This window comes from Rutidosis leptorrhynchoides, chromosome 3, assembly GCF_046630445.1.
Source record: "Rutidosis leptorrhynchoides isolate AG116_Rl617_1_P2 chromosome 3, CSIRO_AGI_Rlap_v1, whole genome shotgun sequence".
In the NCBI taxonomy this organism is placed as follows: Eukaryota; Viridiplantae; Streptophyta; class Magnoliopsida; order Asterales; family Asteraceae; genus Rutidosis; species Rutidosis leptorrhynchoides.
In genome coordinates this window covers 125,929,544-125,944,670 of record NC_092335.1, presented here as the reverse complement: position 1 = coordinate 125,944,670, position 15,127 = coordinate 125,929,544, and positions in this window count along the sequence as shown.

Genomic DNA, 15,127 nt, shown 5'->3' with positions numbered 1-15,127 from the left:
ACGGTTTTGGTTGGTGAAGATTTAGACTTTTGAATCACAAAGGTGACCGATTTGTCACCATCACTAAGTGTCATTCTACCCTCTCTTACATCAAATAACGCCCCGATGGACGCAAAGAATGGTCTACCTAAAATTAGAGGAACGTTTGAGTCCTCTTCTATGTCAATTACAATAAATTTGACTAAAAAGATTAAATTACCCACTTGAACGGGTAGGTTGTCAGCAATTCTAACTGGGTGCCTAATTGTTTGATCAAAGAGTCGAACACTCATCTCTGTTAGACTTAACTCACCTACTCCTAATCTCTTATATAATGAAAGAAGCATAACACTCACACTCGCACCTAAATCTGCTAGTGCATCATACATGACACAATCACTAAGTAGATAAGGAACAATAAATTCACCCGGATCACCCACCCTGGGTGGAAGTTTTGGTGGAACTGTCTTCACCGGATTTACTTTTACGATTTTTGTTTCTTGCAATTTCTTATTCTTCTTCTTCTTCTTTCCAGAGGTATCACAAATTTTATTACCTATTACTTTCTCATACACAACTCCTTTTCTTGGAAACGGGATGGTTGGTCTGTATGGTGCCACCACTAGCTTTACAAACTCTGGTGGTGGTGGTGTTGTAACTTCTTCATTGTTACTCACATCAAAAACCTTCCCATCTTCTAATGCTGTTTTTTCAGAATTTGTTGAAACCATATTAACATTCTCATTTCGAGGATTTACTTCAGTATTACTCGGTAGCTTTCCTTGTTCCCTCTCACTCATCATGCTAGCAAGAGTACCTACGTGTTTTTCTAGATTCAAAATGGAAGCTTATTGAGTTCTTAATGACTGGTCAAACCTCTCATTTGTTTGGGTTTGAGATGTTATAAATTGTGTTTGAGATTCCATTAGCTTTGCCATCATTTCTTCTAGATTTGACTTTTTCTCTTCGGTTTGTTGTGGTGGTTTATACAAGCTAGGTCTTTGTTGATTGAAAGTGTTGTTTTGAGTTGGTTGGTTATTCATACCTTGTTGGTTGTACGAGTTATTGTTGGGTCCATTTGGATTGTAAAGAATGTTTTGATTTCGATTGAAGTTTGGCCTTGGCGGTTGATAATTATTTCCCGGCCTTTGGTTCATGTAGGAAACATTCTCACGTTGTTCCATTATTTGCTCAATGTGACAATCTTTCATTAAGTGTGGTCCACCACATTGCTCACAACTGATTCGTATTGCATGAATATCTTTATTCATCTTTTCCATTCGTCTCTCGAAAGCATCTATTTTCGTGGAAACGGAATTAAAGTCATGGCTAGAATCGGCTCTAGCCGCTTTAGATGATCTAACGATATCTTTTTCTTGATGCCACTCATGTGAGTGGGAGGCTGTGTTATCAATGATTTTGTAAGCTTCAGTTGCAGTTTTCTTCATAATGGAACCACCAGCTGCTATATCGATGTATTTTCGTGTAGCAACGTCGACACCTTGGTAGAATATTTGTACTATTTGATAAGTATCTAAACCGTGTTGCGGACATCCTCTCAATAACTTTCCAAATCTTGTACACGCCTCATATAGAGTTTCATTTAGCTTTTGTGTGAACGTAACAATTTCTCCTTGAAGTCTCACGGCTTTAGATGCCAGAAAGAATTTTTTAAGAAAATTTTCAACTAAAACATCCCATGTATCAATCGCCCCTTCAGGTAACGATTCTAACCAATCTTTGGCTTCTCCCTTTAAAGTCCAGGGAAATAACATGAGATATATCTGTTCATCCTCAACTTCTCTGATTTTGAATAGAGTACAGATCCTATTAAAGGTTCGAAGATGTTCATTTGGATCTTCTTTTGGCGTACCACTATATTGGCATTGATTAGTTACCATGTGTAGGATTTGTCCTTTGATTTCATAATCTGGCGCATTAATGTCTGGCTTAATAATGGCGTGACCTTGGCCCGTGCGTGTGGCTCTCATTCGGTCTTCCATACTTAGAGGTTCCGTTACTTCCATAATTGAATTTGTTGAATACGAATCACTAGAGAATTCTGATTTAACGGTTTGTGGTTCAGGAGGAATGATTAGTGGTTCAGGATCTTTGAATTGTCTTTGAATATCCTCCGGGTTCTCAGTTGTGAAGTCGGGTTCAAAAAATGGATTATCGGAAATTTGAGTTGAAGTACTTGTTCGACTAGATGATGATTATAAAGAAAAATCAACGGCGACAATATTGGCTAGATGTCTTGATCAAGTTACAGGTGGTGAACGTATGAAAGGTGGTGAACGTTTTGCTCGGTGCATTCACTTAATATCCTATTAGTTATAAATATAAAAATTATATAAGTTATCAAATTAATAGACTTTTCTGATTTTGCTCACGTTTCGAATAGCCAATAGATGTAGCAGGTACCCAGGACCCTTTAAATCGGAAGCCCACAACTCGCCACTAACAAATCCAACTATTACTACGAACCAGAAAATTTTGGATGTCTATCAATTTAACTGCTTAAAATAATTTATTGTTTTGAATTTTTAGAGAAGAAATAGAAAATTCTATGTCCTAAAAACTAGAGCGTCGAGAAATAAGAAAGAAAAAGAGTGCGTCGAAAAACGTCGAAAAATAAAAGGTCGAAAAATAATAATATGAAAGTAAAGGTCGAAACTCAAAAGTCTAAAAACTAAAAATTAAAACTTACGTCTAAAGGTATTAAAGCTTAAAAGGAATTCTATATCCAAAACGGCAATAACTTAAAAAGTACTAAAATCTTAAAATGGCGTCGCAAAATTCTAAAGCACCTAAATCTTAGTCTAAAGAAAAAGCACTTAAGGGATTTTACGGCAAAGCCTAAAAATCTAGAGCTACTATGGCAAAATACTAAGTTTAAAACTAATTACGAACGATAAAAATACAAATATTACGAATAAATGATTAAAATATACAATTTATAAAAAGAAATAAAAAGTAATAAAATTACAATTTTATAAAGATATTATTTTTATATTATTATTTTATAAAAGTATTAATTTTATAAATAATAAAACTAATTGAAACTTAAAAATACAAAATAAACTAAACTAAAACTTAATTATTAAATAACTACACCCTAATTAGGGTTTAATAATAATAATAATTAATAATACACCGTAATTAATGTTGTACTATGGTCAGATCTAGCTTGTCAGGTTACCTTATGCGATCGCATGAGGATTCTTTGTTAATTCCATGCGGTCGCATGACCCTCGGATCCAGTTCAGATGTTGGGCTGCTACAGTGTAGTCGCCCGATTACTTTTTATTTTTATTTTTTATTTTTATGTTTTTAATTTATTTATATAAAATAAATAAAAACTTAATTTTTAAAAACTAAAATAGAAATAGAAAAACTTTATAATTTTATATATTTTAAACAAACTCTTAAAAAAAAAATATTTCGTTTTTTTTATATTTTTGTATTTTTAATATTTAAAACGTATTTTTACAAAAAGAACTTAAAACTTAATAATTTTTTTTTTATATAGCGTTTCGCTTTCGGCGTTGTTGAAGCTCCCCGGCAGCGGCGCCAAAAATACTTGATGTTATGCGAGGTGTATACGAAATAGTTATTATTCTTACTGCAAAATACTATTAAATACGATACAATTTTACACAAGTTATTTATTTATTTATAGAGTGGATATACCTAAACCTTGCTACAACACTTATAGGCAGTGTACATAATTGTAGAGTAGTGTAGTTTTTAGTAAGTCCGGTTCGTTCCACAGGGAGCTAGTGATACGTACTATATTTTTAACAACTATATTTATATAATATATATATATATATATATATATATATATATATATATATATATATATATATATATATATATATATATATATATATATATATATATATATATATATATATAAGTAGTAATAATATTATATAAAAGGGGGGTTTTACCGTTTAATGACCGGTTTGTCGATTTTAAATAAAGCGTAAAAATAAATGACGAAAATATAAATGATAGAATTTAAATTGCGATAAAGTAAATTGCAGTAATTAAAATGACAGTAAATAAAGGTACGATGAAATATGAAATAAAAGTATTATGCTTATTTAAACTTCCGTAATCATGATGTTTGACGTTTTGATTTTAATTTATTACTCTGGGTTAATTGTCCTTTGTCCTGGATTATTTGAAACCTATCTGGTTTTTGTCCATAATAGTTCACCGGTCATAATTATAAAATGCTCGTCAAATTAACCTTATTTCCGAAGTCAAATATTCCAACTAATTAGGGATTCGAACTGTAACAAGGTTTTAATAATTTGTTAATAATTACACCAGGTTATCGACTGCGTGTAATCCAAGGTTTTAATACTTTGTTAACAATTACACCAATTATCCTTGTATGTAATCCACCCCTGTTTTAATTAGTCCATGATACATTAATTTATTCACTTGGCCATAATGAATAATCAATTACCCAACCCGAATAATTAATTAAATGATTTGTAAAAGATGTCGTATAAACGTCACTAAATAGAACATTCATAATCATTTAATAATTATTAGATTAACTAATTTGAAGATAGGTTTGACAGATTCCAACGAGTTGTCATTCAATTAGACAATACCCCCTATCTATTAATAGTCAATAGTCCAATGTCCACAAGTGTCGGTCTTTTGTCCAAACCTTAATTATGGTACAAAATCTAATAACTCAATCTTAATTTTTAATCCAACATCACGATTACTTTGGTTTAAATAAGCATAATAATAACTTAGTTACAAGACATTAATTTAAAAAAGAAGAACATAGCTTACAGTGGTGATTAATCGCGTAGCGTTGCACGGACAGAATTTCGACTTAAAACCCGTAAAACATTCTTAAAATAACCTTATTATTATTAACTTAAAATTAAAATTATATTTTATATATATATATATATATATATATATATATATATATATATATATATATATATATATATATATATATATATATATATATTACGTTACATAGAAAGGAAAAGAAAAAGATGTGTTAACTCGTCCAAAAAATGCTGAATTTATAGGACCTGGCCACCAATTCCCTGCCATGCGATCGCATGGGAATAAGGCAGCCAGGCCATGCGATCGCATGGCCAGCTTGATCCAGGCCAATCACTTTGTTTTCTTGTTTTGCCGACGTTTTATTAATATATAATATAATATATATATAATTTTAAGAATTATTTATATATTATATTATATTTATCTGCATAGTTGACTTATAATTTTAGCTCCGTTACGTCGCGCGTTGATAGTTGGTTCATGTCCCGGTTTCGGATTTTCGAACGTCCTTTCGTACGCGGAGATATCTTATACTTTGCGTTTCGCAGCTTGCACTCTTATAATTTTTAGACGTTTCTCATCATTAAATTGAACCACTTGAATTATATCCTGTACATTTGAGCTTTTTGGTCATTTGCGTCTTCAAATCGTCATTTTCTTCTTTTGTCTTCGCACTTATTTATTTAAACGAATATTACATAAAAATAGAACAATTACAACTAAAAGCTTTACATATTGGAAGGATATTGTGCCTAAATATATGTTCATTTGGAGCACTATCAGTTGCTCTTCCCTATATATTACATTAAATGCAGACTTTACAAAACATAAATGATTAGAAGTAAGAATATTACTCGTAATATGAGCATACATGTCATCAAGACCCCTAAAAACTGCATCATTTTCATTGGCATAGAATGATCAGAAACACTATACTAACCTCACAAGTGCAGGAAGGCACTACACTAATGCATCCAGTTGTTTCCATAAAGAATTTCAAGTTATGATAATACTCATAGATAGGTGAACCATTTTGCTTCAAAGAATTAATTTTTTTTGAAGAATATTAAAAATAACAGAACCGTCTAATTTATCATATGTCTCTTTTAATTCTTACTAAACCACAAAGGCATTTAATGAAAAAACTTGTCCCATATATAACTATTTAGAAATACAACCTAATATCCAAGAAAGAACAAATGATTTACACATGTCCCATTGCCTTCTAAGAACCTCATTATCATTTTTTCTTAGGAATGTACCATCTATAAAGTCAATTTTATTTTTAGTTTGTAAAGCTAACAACACAGCACAACTCCAGACTCTATAGTTTTTTACACCTTTTAGTTTAAAATATATAAGAGGCACAGTTGTAATATCAGAAGCATGCAAGTATAATGGATTACCAAAATCAAGTTTACTAATCATAGTCACATCAGTAGAACCAAAAACACCCAAATCATCTATCATTTGCCATGTTAACAAAAACAAATGAAATCTAAAAACAATAAAGAAAATGAAATACTAAAAATACATATGATCAAATCTATGATGTATCAAGTCTTCATGAATCTCGGGGATTCAGACAAGAGTTGGACATAGATATCTCTATTCTACCAAACAATCGTTAGTATGGCCTAGGTAATCCAAAGAATTAAAAAGCATGAAGGTAGACTTACAGAGTACTCTAGCAAGCCAATAAGAAAAGAAACAACCTACTCCTAGCAAGCAATAACCAAGATACAGCACCAGAAAAAGATGTTGTAGACAATAACCCTAATTTTTTTGAGAATTAGGGTTTCTTCAATAATCGCCAAACCAGAAGACGATTTTAAATCTTCTAATTCAGATAACCACCAACCGATTATAACTTCTAGAATTTACACAAACCCTAGATACCCTCTATATTGATCAAGATCCTCAACATAGAATCAACAATCAATCAAAACCACAACGAACAGATGAATCAAACGACCTAGTTGCTCTGATACCATAAAACGTTTATCATTCTAGTTAACTATGTATTAGAACAAGTAATCGGAATCTAAATCAATCAAAGAATCAAAACCTTTATCAAGTGAAACAAAATATCTCCAATTAAACTTTTAAAAATCAAATGAAAACGAACCTAAATGAATGAAAAAACTAACCTAACTAAACCTTTTTATACTAAAGGGAAATAAAACTAAAAATACATTAAGGACCTCAAGAAAGATAAATATACATAAATGGTCCATGGACTTAATCTTGACTCAACTACGTCTATCGTGTGTTATCTAAACTAACCCCCGTACTAGGTATATCGATTGTAAATAAATAATAAATTCTCAAAAAAGTCGAATCCTTCAAGCTTGAATACTCTTCATCTAAATAAAATCTTCATCCAAACTCACACAATCTCTCATGATTCATATTGCATTTGATCTTCTTAACAAGACCTCACTTAACGCTGCACGATCATGGGTTTGTGTTAGCATGGCAACATCCACCACGGCATTAACGCGACATGATGAGCTTAACTTTTACTGGCGTGATTGATCCCCTCATGGGAGTGATAACGAGCTTGATAAATAAAATAATATCATTTTTTTCCAACATTTTTCACCACTTTTACTTTCAACTTCTAATCATAATTTGACACTTACTTATCGCACTCTCATCACCTACTATTTTCATTTTTCCCATCACGCTTGCCATATTATTACACCACAAAAACTCTATCACTCCATCACCATTAAAAATGGTCAAATGCCATAAAAAATAATTATAAAAATATAATATCTTCAAATTTTGATCTTTTGCCGTCTTTTTATTTAAAAAAAAAAAAAAACTTTGTTTTTTTTAAAGCCATAAAATTTATTGACTATTAAATGAGGATACATATTACAATACATGCGATACTTGAGATGGTATGGACTTGATAAATAAGAATTAACACGAGACTTGCAATCTAGAATTACAAACGAGCTAAAACACTCATAATCCTATTTATCCGCGATCATCAAAAACCGTTGGTGTTATGATCCATCTTTGCCAATCGAAATCTTAACTCTTCGAATGATTAGCTATCCATTCATAGCTACTTGATTGGATTTCTCGAAGCATCATTGGAGCTGTCCAAAAGGAGTTACAGAAGATTTTATTGTTTCAATTTTTCCAAATTTTGTAAGTTCTTACCCAAACAATTGCTTGCCATATATTCTTACTTGTGTCGGTGTTGTTTGATTGATTTGAGACCTGCAAGAGATCGAACACGTTGGTATTTATTGCCTGCGTTTTTCCCCACCATCAATGACCCGATTCCAAGTGTCTTTTGCATGTTTACACAAAAACAATAGATGTTCAAGTTACTCTATCTCATCATCACAAACTGAGCATCTTACCGAATTCAAATCAATCCCCTTTTTATCTAATTCCACCCGAACTGGCAGTCGGTTTCTTTGAGCCCGCCAAACAAAAATCTCTATCTTTTGTGGAAGCAATTTGTTCCGTAATATTTCTTTCGGTGATAACGTTGAAGGAAGAATTTTTTCGTCGACGATTTCTCTGAGAATAACTGTTTCGTATTTATCGTTACCATTTAATGACTAGTCCAACGAGTCTGCATTTTTATCCGCGAATTTGAAAGTTGATCAACAATCTTTGAAGCTCCTCAATTTCGGTTTCTGTTCTGCCCGCTACCCGTCTAGCCCAACACCAATTTGAAGTCCAATGCGTATCGTTTTTTACTAGTCTTTCCTTGATAAGTACGTCCATGTTAGCCTCTACCCTGCAAAGTCTTTTGAAACACACTTCAAATGGTTGATCTCCAATCTATAAGTCTTTCCAAAAAGAGTATCTTCACCATCACTCACAATTTTAACAAAAGAGTTAGCGAAATTTAAATTAAATATAGCTAAATCTTTCTTAATGCCTTTGATTCCATCCCAGATTGACCCGTGATTTGGTTGTAGCATTTCACCCGAGCCCAATCCCCCATCCTGACCATGTATACTTTTGACTATTTTGACCCTCGAAAGAGCCACCACCAATTTCCTGGTAAAGATAAATGCTTTGCCTTTAAGGAGCCTATATTTAACCCATCACGTCCATAAAAAGATAGAATGGTTTCCCATTTAACCCAAGTTATTTTTGATTTATCCCCAACCCGCCCAAAAAGAAAGTATGACGCAAACCTTCAAGCAAGTTTAAGACACCCGATGGAGCTCGAAATAGGTTGCAAGCGTATAACGGGAGGCTACTGTAATACCCCGTCAGAATTCACTAACGGTGTATTAACTCCGGTCCCACAGTTTAGCGGTTACGCCCTCTACATGAGACCTTTCCAAAAAGTATTCACATTAATTATCAAAATAAAGTCATTTATTAAAGAAATGTAACTGAAAAGTAGTTGACACAAACGACCAATGTAAATAACTCAAAGCATAACTTAAAACATCATTTTCAATGCGAATATGTGTTTTTGAAATAAAAGTAGTAAAATATGCTGGACATCGTCCAGTTCTAGCAGCAGACAGGCATAACAACTTCTATATAGCGGAAGCACTACCTCTATGGACCTGATATAAAAACATGCAAATCGTCAACGAAAACGTTGAGTGAAATCTACAGGTTTAGTAAAGCATTTCGTAAATTAGGCCACAAGATTTCTGGAAAGCATTGTAAAAAGCATACATTATCATGAGCACTTGATTATAAAACTTTAACCTGCTGATAGCTAGGCTACACGTCTTCCCTTTACCCTTTCTAAGCATACACCGATCAAGTGTACAAGTAACAACAAAATAAGCACCCGTTATGTTGGGGTGAGGTTTGTCAAACCTAACGGTACCATCCCTATAAGTCGTGCTTACATAAAGTAACTAACATAATCAAGCTAAGAGATTTTTGATCTGAACTCATATGTATAGTTGTTTAAGTACTTGTGCCTAATATGTAAAACATTTGTAAAATGCATGTTATCTCATCCCTGAAAAATGTAGTAGGGACTGTAGACTCACCTTAGCAAAAGCACTGAATTCTCTTAATAAAATCATACAGTAGTCGAACAATCTCGACCGAACAACGCAACCTAGTCAAATAGGTCATCTTAAGTATACATATAGGTCACACAATGTCAACCCATAGTGTACGCAAAGTCCTAGTGCTCAGACTGACTCAACAAGCAATTAAAAGTCAACTAATCCAAGCAAGTCAACAAAAGTTAACTCAAAAGTCAACTCGATCAAAGTTGTCAACTGTAACGACCCGACTTTTTCGACTTACTTTTGAGTTTGTTACTTCCACGAAACTGCGTATTTGTGCGTACTGTGTTGGTTTATATTCTGGGATCTTATTTCATGTTAATTACTTTCGTTAATACCATACAACGTGCCATTAAGTACTTAGTTACTTAACTTGATCCCCGGATGCTTTTATGACTGTTAGTGTCACTTGACGTTTAGAATGAGCTATATGTTTTGGTACACGTTTAACTTTTGTCGTAATTGGAATATTACGACTACGTAATACTAATTGTTATTTCCTAATAACAATTACTTGGGTTTTTGGTTGCTTAATTACGCTTAGTAATTTACTTATGCTCATTAGTTAGTCTTGTTGGACTTTCTACCTTGTTGGACTTTAGTCCACCCTACTCTAGCTAATGGACCATTTAATTAGCCCAATTTTAAATGGATTATGACCCATTAAGATGTAGAACAAAAATCCATTTATAAGAGCCAACATACTAGCATTTTTGTTAACTATTACCACACATGTTGCATGAGATCCCAACAATAAGCACCACCTTTAGACCACCACCATCCAAAAAGCAAAAAGGTGTCCCTTGTCCCCCATGCAAACCCACGGCCAACCCACTCCATATCCACTATAAATACCAAGCTATTCTCATCCATTTTACACTTGATCTCATTCTCATTTTACACACACTTACTCTCTAACTTTCTCTCTAGTCTTTCTCACTCTAAAAATTGTAAGTTTTAAATTTTCTTCTTCTTCTTCTTCTTCTTCTTCTTCTTCTTCTTCTTCTTCTTCTTCTTCTTCTTCTTCTTCTTCTTCTCTAAATCATGACATCATCATCATCTTTATAAGATCAAGCTTGTTAGCTTTTTGATCTTGTTATATCTTGTAGATTCAAACTTTGATTTGAATCCTTCAAGAACATTAAAGATTCAAGCTTTCTAGCTTTGAATCTTCATTACTTTGATGGATCTAAGCTTTATAGCTTAAGATCACATTTTTTTTTTGTTAAAAGATCAAAACTTGTGTTTATGATCTTCATGAAACTTGAAGATCTAGCTTCATGCTTTAAGGATCTTCAAGAACATTCAAGATTCAAACTTTCTAGCTTTTAATCTTCATTACTTTTGTTAGATCTAAGTTTTCTAACTTATGATCTTTTTTATTTTGTTAAAAGATCAAAACTTGTGTTTGTGATCTTCATGGAACTTGAAAATCTAGCTTTTTCTTTGAAGATCTTCAAGAACATAAAAGATTCAAACTTTCTATCTTTAAAATCTCATAACTTTTGTTAAAATGATCCAAGCTCTCTATCTTAGGGTTCCATTACTTTGTTTGATCAAATTTATGTTCTTACTTGTTTGATTGAATGAAAATTTGTAGCTTTAGTTGTAGATAGAACTTGTATTTGTGTTAAGACTAAGAACATGATGTAACCTTGGTTCATCATCCTATTAAAACTCTTAAGTGAGTTGTATTCTTGCTTAGTCTTGACATTGTGTGTTGATGGTTAAAATTTGGTCAAAGTAATGATAAAACATCAAAGAGTTGTACACTTGAAGCTTACACGCATCAAGGATGAGAACCGTAATGAGCATCAAGCACCAAGAAACCCACCGGAGCATTTGTTTTCTATTTTTTGGGGTCTTATCAGACTCCTAGGACTTCTGGAAAATTGATTTTTAGATATTTCGTCTCGAGTAGATGACTTTTCGTTTAGGACTCGCCTAAATCCAATATACGGTTTAGGATTTATAGCCTTCCGAAAGTCACTACGCCTTTGTAACGACGTGCTGAAAAATTCTGACCTACTCGCTCTTGAACCGTCGCCACGGTGAAACGACATCGAGTTAGGATCTGAAAATTGGACAGCGGTTAGAGGACTCACATACGGATCCTTGGCCACTGACCAAGCTTCGTTTCTATTTGTATAGAGGTCGTAGCAGCTGTCTGAAGTCAGCCTTTTGTTTCGATATCTATTCTTGTTGAAAACTTACTTTAACTGTTACGAATGATGATGATGATGATGATGATGATGATGATGATGATACTTAAGACTTAATTTATTCACTTTTAAACTTTTGGGGACAATATACTGACTTAGTGACCTTTGACTTAGGTTGACGACCTTTCGGACCGACTTACTACTTGCATACTTTTCATATCGACTTTTACCGCACATTCACTATGAGTTATAGCTTCCCTTTTTACTTTACTATTTTTGGGACTGAGAATACATGCGCTTTTTATGTTTTACATACTAGACACGAGTACTTAAACTTTATATATGTGTGGGTGACATAACGGCACAAAGATTCCCCTTAGCTTGGTAACGTTTAGTCATTGGTTTATGAACCGGTGAATGCGAATCTTAGATATGGATCCATAGGGTTTGACATCCCCACTCGGACTAGTTGTGCTAGCATTCAACGAGTGTTTAATACTTCGTAAACAGACGCACTCGCCAAGTGTACTTTTAGGGGGTAATATTACGTTAAGTTAGTTACCGGGTGCCCACGGATAAGCATATATACTTTTCATACTGTTCTGAATACGAAATCTCGTGGTCCACATTACATTACTGATTACAAATAAACTATAGCTCACCAACATTCGTGTTGACCTTTTAAGCGTGTATTTCTCAGGTGCTTAGACGTTGTTGCTTATGCTGTTAGACTTACTGTCTTGGTGTTATATACTTTCTGTTACAGACTCGCTGTGTTAGACTTCCCCTGCATTACTTAGAGATGTATCAATTATGGAACTTTTATTTTGCATTCGCAACTTATGTTATTTTGAATAATGTCTTTGTAACGACCTTTGTGTCACGTTATCTTTTGTAAAACATTTGAAGTTATCTTTTCATGAATGCAAAACTTATTTTTAAACAGCATATAGTGTTTGACCTTGTAATGATCCTGTTGTTGATGATCCGTACACAATGATTTTGCATGTCTTTAAAATACACGCATCATAGAAAGATACAACTATAACTCATAACACATAATTCAAGAAATCATGAAAAACTCCATATCACAACTAGACTCAAAATCGATTCCAAAAAGTCCAGCCAAGGCCTCATACGATGTTTACACATTGGGTTTCAGAAAAGGTCTAGTTACGATTTACCAAATCAGTTTCAGCACGCGCGTCAGTTTTGAAACATTTCTCCAAAAATATAGAATAGATTTTGATGAACGGCCCATTGGAGATTACTCCAGACATCTCAAAGTTTTAGTGATAAAATAATCAAAGACATCTCTTTAGCCAATTTGTACAGTTTAACCAATCTTTACAAACCCTTCAGTTTTAGTCAACAAACAGACATATCATTTAGTCGAGCTTATAACTCATGGCAAATCACGTTTTCGCAGGTTAGCATACAAATGAAATACATCAAGGAACATATAAACTAACATATTCATGAAGATCAAAACCTCAATCAATTTCTAGTTCACTCTAGATATTTTTTTTCACATTCGAAAACAGTTTCAGCTCTCTTTAAAACATGAATCTTCGTTTTGAGGCACCGAGAGCATCACAAAAGATTTTGACGCAAATATTAAGCCTAACATGCATGATTTTTCACAAAGATTACAGTAGTACACTTTTCATTAGCCAAATCATAAAGTACATATCCCAGAAAATTCGTATATCATGTAAACCCTAACGAAAACTTCGACTAATCATATCTTGAGCATACGATAACGAAATCAAGCAAAATCAAAGTCCAAATTCAATAGTTTTTCGATACCTTTCCATCTAAACACATTATAAGATCAGTCAAAAAATCAATTTTATCATATTTGCAAGATTTAAATTCGTTTTTCATGCAAACAACATCAATTGATCAATTAAACGATAAACGATAATCATTAACATCATTAATTGAGCACTAGACTTGATTACACTATGTAATTGACAAAAATCTGAATTATAGAAATTAGGTTTTGCAAATATACCTTAAAATCACAAATTGTTCACACAATCGCGTAGCGAACGACAAGGGGATCAACGTTCGTGTACAAGCTTTCTTCCAATTTTGAGTTTTGAATTTGTGTATGTGTGTGAAGGCTGACGACCAAAGATGGAGAGGGGAGAGGGAGATGTCGACTTGTAGGGGAGAAATAATGAGGGTTTCTAGCTTAATTTTCCTTTTATAGTTAGTAATTAGGGCCTAAACACAACGCACTAAGATCCACTTGTGATGACCCGGGAATTTCCGACCACATTTAAATTTAATCTTTATATGGTTCCGACACGATAAGCGAAGTCTGTAATGTTAAAGTCTCAAAACCTTTGAACTGTGTTCATGTATATATTTGACCTTTGACCATGCCCGACGATTCACGAACAATTATTGTAAATAAATGTGTGTATATAAATATATATATATATATATATATAATATATATATATATATATATATATATATATATATACATATATATAAATATATGTGTATATATAATATTGTAAAATCATAGAATATAGTAAATAGCTATATAATAAATATATAGATAAAACATTAATAATGTATTCATATCTACATACATAATATGTGATGTAACTAATATGTAAACACAATTATATAACAATATAACAATATACCTATATATATATATATATATATATATATATATATATATATATATATATATATATATATATAACATATATATATATATTAATCATTCGATAAATGTTATCATATAATATAATATTACATAATAAATAAATTGTAGTATTAATATATTAAATGCAAATACTAAGTTTAATTATAATTGTTATATTATTATTACTCTTATTATTATTGATATTAATATCACTATAAAAATTAAAAATGGTATATCGTTATGTTAATATAATATATAGATATAAAGTTTATATATATTTAATTTGTTATATCATTATTATTTTTAAATAATAGAAAAACTATGATCTTAGTATTATTATGATCATTATTAATATTGTTACTAAAAATTTCTATTTTTTTTATTTTTATCTCATTATCATAATCTTTATTACTTTTATCATTATTACTAGTAATATTTTGGTATTAATATTATTAGTT